The following is a 6,000-nucleotide window of genomic DNA, read 5'->3' as shown; positions in this document are numbered from 1 at the left end:
ATCCAGTGCGATACACACCTGATATAAAAGTATCCACAAGTCCTTATAGTACCTCTTTTTCAGTGTTCCTACTCATCTCCAAAAGAGCAAGGACAGGATAGGAAAGACAGCATTTAGTTTTTCATGAAGTGTAATTATTAAAAGAGATTAATCCTGGAAATTATGCTTTTCTATGGTAGTCCTTAATGTTTATGGATCAGGAAATAAAAGAGCCCACTACTCCACAAACATAACCAACCTATACAAATAATGAAATTACTCACACTGTGAGGCCGAGAGCATACTCCATTCTCTGTTTTGGATTTGCAAAAGCGAAGGTATAAGTTCGTATGTCTTGGGAATGAATGATGCATAAGTTTGAACCATCAGAAGCGTTTGTCATCATAGCTGAAGCCATTTTATCATGTAGAAATTCCTTTTTCCTATTTTACGTAACGAAAGGCCATTCTTAAGAATACGTGGTCCGACAACTAACACACTCTCAGGATTTGTTACTTGTCTGTGATTTACGCTGACTCTGCCTTCTGTGATCACCTGATACCCTCAGGGACCATCTGGAATGGCATTTACTTTGCAGCAAATCTAGGATGCTTGTTCCAGGGTCAAGAACTAATTCAGAAATGAAGCTTCTTTCAACAACTCTTATAACCCTCGATCGCACATGACCTCCAGTGCATCTATGCTGCTAAAGGGTTTGTGTGCACCTTTTAGCAGAGTCCAGCCTCTCTTGTTCCTCAACGAGCTTTGTGACTTATGCAGCAAGTCGTTTTTGAGGACCCCCGCTTTTCTGGCTCTTTGACATGTAGCTGCATTATGTGGTCAATCTCTGCGAAGGGCAGAAAAGTGAAGAGCTTCAGGGACCTTTCTACCCAATCATCTTGCCGCCTGACAAAAAATCGATACCATGAGCCAAACAGCATTGCCAGCAGACTTTCCCAGTTTTGCTCCAGCTGTAATTAGAGGAACAGAGATTCCAAATATAATACATCTTCTCCAGTCAACTTGTGGATGAACTCAGATTCGGACATGATATTGTTTAGTTGATCAGATCCACCCAGCTGGACCCGGCATCCATAACGATGGAACATGTAGTAGAAATCAGAGGCCTGGAGCACCTGGTATTAAAACTCGGCCAAACTCCTGCCTTCGAGGCTCTTGAGGTTCAGCCGCGCGCCCATGCGGAAGTGGCCGAGCACTGCCGCTAGGAAGTCCACCAGGGGCTGCTTCCGGTACCAGGCGTGGTTGTGCAGCACCATGAAGCTGCCCCAGGTCTGCCCATTAGTGAAGAGCCGCTGGTGATGAGCCTCGAGTCCTCGGAGCAGGCGCGCGCGCGCGGCCTCACACAGGCTCCGCGTCCAGCGCCTAGTGCTCTGCGGTGCCGCAGCTTTGGTCTCGCGGGGGCGCCATGGCTCCGCCCACCAGCGTGGTCACGTGGGTGCGCGCTCGCTGGAAGGGAGGCCCCAAAGCGCCAGCAGGTGCCCTACAGGAAGCCAGTCCGCCGCGGGGTCGAAGCCGCCGTGGATGGCCTGGGGAAAACTGCTTGCCAGGCCGCGGTCAAAGAGCTGGGGGAGCTCTGTCTTCGTTCCTCTCTCTGGGGAGAATTCCTTGAACCGACCCCGAGACTTCTGCACCGCCAGCAACCCCTGGGCACCCAAGTGGGCTTTACACAGCCCCGGGGCAAGACCCCTGACCGGCCTGGGCTCCCAAACCACCGGCCCCAGGAAATGCACCGCCACAGGGGCGTCGCCATCCTGGCCGCAGCAGGAAGGAAATGCTGCCTCATGTGGGTTTATTTTTTGTTTTTTTCTGTTTGTTAATTTTTATCTTATATTGGAGTATAGTTGATGTACAACGTTGTGTTAGTTTGAGGTGTACAGCAGAGTGATTCAGTTATGCATATATATTTATGTTCTTTTTCAAATTTTTTTCCTATTTAGGTTATTACAAGATATTGAGTATAGTTTCCTGTGCCATACAGTAGGTCCCTGTTGATTATTTTATATATCGTAGTGTGTGTATGTTAATCCCAAACTCCTGATTTATCCCTCCCCCCAGCATCATGTGGTTTTGATGAGAAATAAGATCACATGTGTAGAGACTCTTGGCAAATTGGCGAATGCTACCCCAGTTTTATTTTGAGGTCTGACTAAAGATTGTACACTTCGCCCAGAAGTAGAATTTTATGTACAGAATTGTTATTTTTCTGTAAAATATTCATGTAGAAGATGTGATTTGAAAACTTTAAAAAGTTCTGTGGTAAAACGATAATCTCATTTTCTCTAGTTGGAGAAAAATGTCTTATGGGTGTTCCCTATAAGAGAAGCAATATGTTTCATTGGAGCAGTAGGCTGAGATGGAAGAAAGGCAAGCATAATAAAAGGTGCCTATAAAATCAGTCAAGTAAAACATTAAGTGCTGGAAAAAGAGCTCAGTGTTTTAATTGTCTTTCAGGAGTTTGTTCTGGGTGTGCAGGCAAAATGATAAGGGCAAATTTCAAAGGCAGCCTCTCTGAACGACTTCCTCTGAAATCCTACAGAACTGGTAGCATTCTGATAGTCTCTAGGTGAGAAATGAGGACGCAGAGCAGGTGGTTGAATGTTATTATGACTTGGAGATAAGCATATGCCTTGGCAACTCTAAACAAGAACCAATGAGTCTGCTGTCAACTTCAGGAAGGAGGCAGCCCTTTGAAATGCCTGCAGCGCAAGTGACCCATGCTTTCCCAATGATTCAGCAGGTTAATAATTAATAACATCTGAGTCTTGTGCAAATGATTACACAAGAGCACTGCATCCCACTATGAATTCTTCACCCCTGATACACTCGGGCCGAGTGTTTTGTTACCAAATACTCTCTGCAATCATTCTTAGCCATTAATCTAAAGTTTCTGTGTTTGTAGAACTGCTGTGAACGGACCAATTTGTCATTGACAAATATTTGGTTACCTTTGGTTGATGAGAGAAGTTGGAAATGGATCAGAACTCCAGGTCTTGCCACGTCCTCACTACCAGGTAACGCTTCACAATAAAAGTGGGTCTCAGACTGAATTCTGCTACGTGTACAAATATTTGTCAGCAAACCAGCATTGGCTTCCTCTGTGGGAAGGCAAAGACTCTGCTCTCAGTCCTTTCATATATTCTGAAAGTATTTTGCAGGAAATGGTCACTCCAGGAAAATGTGACCATTTTCTAGCAGTGGAATTCAGTTAATCTGAGATCAGGGGTCAGACTCTCCCAAAAGTGGCTGAACACAGGATACTGGGTGAGGTCCAGGGCACCACTCGTTTAAGCCAATCTCCATATCCTGAGCACCAGGTATTTCACCAATGAATATTCACTTCTGATCTTCTTTTCGTCAATTGACAAACCCTCTGGAGTTAATCAGAGATAAAGATGGCTTGGGAATTCCCTGGCCATCCAGTGGTTAGGACTCTGTGCTTCCATTGCTGGGTGCCTGGGAACTAAGATCCCACAAGCCATGTGGTGCAGCAAAAAAAAAAAAAAAAAAAAAAAGATGGCTTAAATAATGGCAGAAGCTGCTTAGGGGGTACAGTCTTTTGATAAGGGCTTCCTAAAAGCTACCATTACCTTCCAAATACTTATCTTTAACTAGGGTACAAAATTTTTACCAGAAAATCTCAAATAGTCATTGAATCTAATTAGCACACATGCATGTTTTATGCTCTGAGCTGTGTAATAGCATGAATTTGAAGTACAAATTAAATGTAGCTCTTAAAATGGTTACTAATCATTTCTCTGACACCAGCTAAATAAATCCACCTTAAGGTACTTATATTTTTTAAGTCATTGAACCTGTACTGAAGTGATTTTGTACTTTTGTGAAATGAACAGTTAGAACAGTTTGTTGTAATTAAAGTAATAACTTTTGTTTGATTAAGTTTCCAACTTTCAAGTCTTGCAATATATTTTAGTTAATAACTATTCAGTTGAGTGATTTTGAAGATTGGAAAATAATGTCAAAATGAGAGGGAAGTTGTCCAGCATTTCTTAGGAAGCAAGTATAGTCAGCCCTCTGTATCCACAGGTTCCAAATCTACAGATTTCAACCAACCACAGATGAAAGAGACTTGAAAAAAAATTCCTGAAAGTTCTAAAAAGCAAAACTTGATTTTCCTGAGCTGTGGACAACTATTTACATAGCATTTACATTGTATTTACAGCCATTTACATAGCATTTACATCATATTAGGTATTATAAGTAATCTAAATATGATTTAAAGTATAAGAGATGATGTGCACAGGTTATAAGCAAATATTAAGCCATATTATATAAGGGACTTGAGCATCTGAGGATTTTGTATCTGAGGGGGTCCTGGAACCAATTCCCTGTGGATACCAAAGACAACTGTATTGTTAGACAAAAAGATTTAAAGCTGTTTTGTTTTAATTTTACCTTCTCAAAAACTTAAGAATTAGAGATGGATGTTTTACTAGGATAAAACTGATTAACATAATTGTCAAACGCATAAATCCTTTCTCCTGGATGAAATCTATCCTCATTTGTACCATTTTTACTTTGGGAAGCATTTTTCAGCATTTTAAGAGGAAGTTTATGCTGGTGTTTAAATCCCTTGACAAGCATTTCTAGCCTCATTTGGTCATCAGGCATTGAGGGCACCACAGATTTTATTTCCCAAATTCACAATCTGCAGACTCTCAGTTCTTGAATATTATATATTATGGAGTTTATTCAATGAATCATCCTCTCATTCACAGGTATTTATTAAGCAACAAATATGGATCAGGCACAGGAAGCTAAAGCTATGAGAAACACAGTCCCTGCCTCAAGAATGTCACAGGCTAGTGGGGAGACCTGGAGGTAGCTGGTGTGATGGCAGTAGATGACAAAGTTGCTGAGAGCCTGGGCTCTGCAGCCCTCTTGCTGGGCTGGAATTCTGGCTCTGTCATGACTTAACCTCCCTGGGGTTCAGTATCCCCACCTGTAAAATGAGTATGATAAGGACTTATCCTATCACCTGCATAGGACTGTTGTCAGGACTAAAGGCAGTTACTCATGTTAAAAACTCAGAACAGGATCTGTCACATAGTAATGAATGTGTGGACAACACGTGTTGGCTACAGTTATTATTAAGTGTAGGGTACTTGGGAATCTGCTTCTGCAAGAGTCCCTCTGGTTCATCCAAGTCAATTCAGACACCAATTCCCTCCAAACTGAACTCATTACCTTTCTTATCTAGGACTTCCCTTCATTCCTGGTCATGACTCTGGTAAGAGTTGTTATTTCACACTTCTTTTCCTCACAGAGTCTTATGCCCTCAGATGTATCTTTCAGACTTCCCAGTCACTAATTTGAAAATCTTATATGATTATCTCTGATCATCTCCCTCCCCTGATCAAAATCTCCTTCAATGTCTGTCATCATCTTGAGTATAAAATACAGACTCTTCAGTCTGACATGAAAAACAGGGCCTCCCAGAGCTCAAGTTATCCTGGGTCCCTCTTGGGTTTTGAGATGCCTTATTCATGTGTAAAAATGGAGAACTGCTAAAGTAAAATCTCAAAATTTTGGTACATTTACATGTTTGCAACATCTAATAAACAAATACAAATGAATATGTATTTATTTATGACAACAAATGCATAAACATACAGTTGTGTAATTCACAAGATAATTGGAAAAACCTTACAGATCTTAATTCATAGTTGATGTGGTTCATATTTGGTACACAGGTTGACAGCCACATGGTGACTGGAGCACCTTCCTCTTTCCATATGATCGGTGAACTTCTTTGTATTAGTTAGAAATGATTTTTGACTGGAACTAATGAGTTGTGCAGTATCAATTTGTTACGTCTCATGATTCTGCCATCTGGATTGGACTCACCTTGCTGAGTCTATTCCCTCTGCGTTTGCTGGGGCTGGAACATCCAAGATAGCTTCGTTACTCACGTGTTTGGTGCTTCAGCTGCGGGGCTGGGGTATCTGGTGGCTGACCAGCTGTCTCTTTCTCCATGTGGGT

General features: G+C 42.0%; 1 pseudogene; it reads right to left on the bottom strand.

The window, feature by feature from the left end:
• Positions 1-381: 381 nt before the first annotated feature.
• LOC103006064 (tyrosine--tRNA ligase, mitochondrial-like) lies at positions 382-1,750 on the bottom strand (annotated as a pseudogene).
• Between the last annotated feature and the right edge of the window lie 4,250 nt (positions 1,751-6,000).

This window comes from Balaenoptera acutorostrata, chromosome 10 (genome assembly GCF_949987535.1).
Source record: "Balaenoptera acutorostrata chromosome 10, mBalAcu1.1, whole genome shotgun sequence".
Classification (NCBI taxonomy): Eukaryota; Metazoa; Chordata; class Mammalia; order Artiodactyla; family Balaenopteridae; genus Balaenoptera; species Balaenoptera acutorostrata.
The sequence above is the reverse complement of the archived record's forward strand: the minus strand, read 5'-3'. Positions and strand labels throughout refer to the sequence as shown.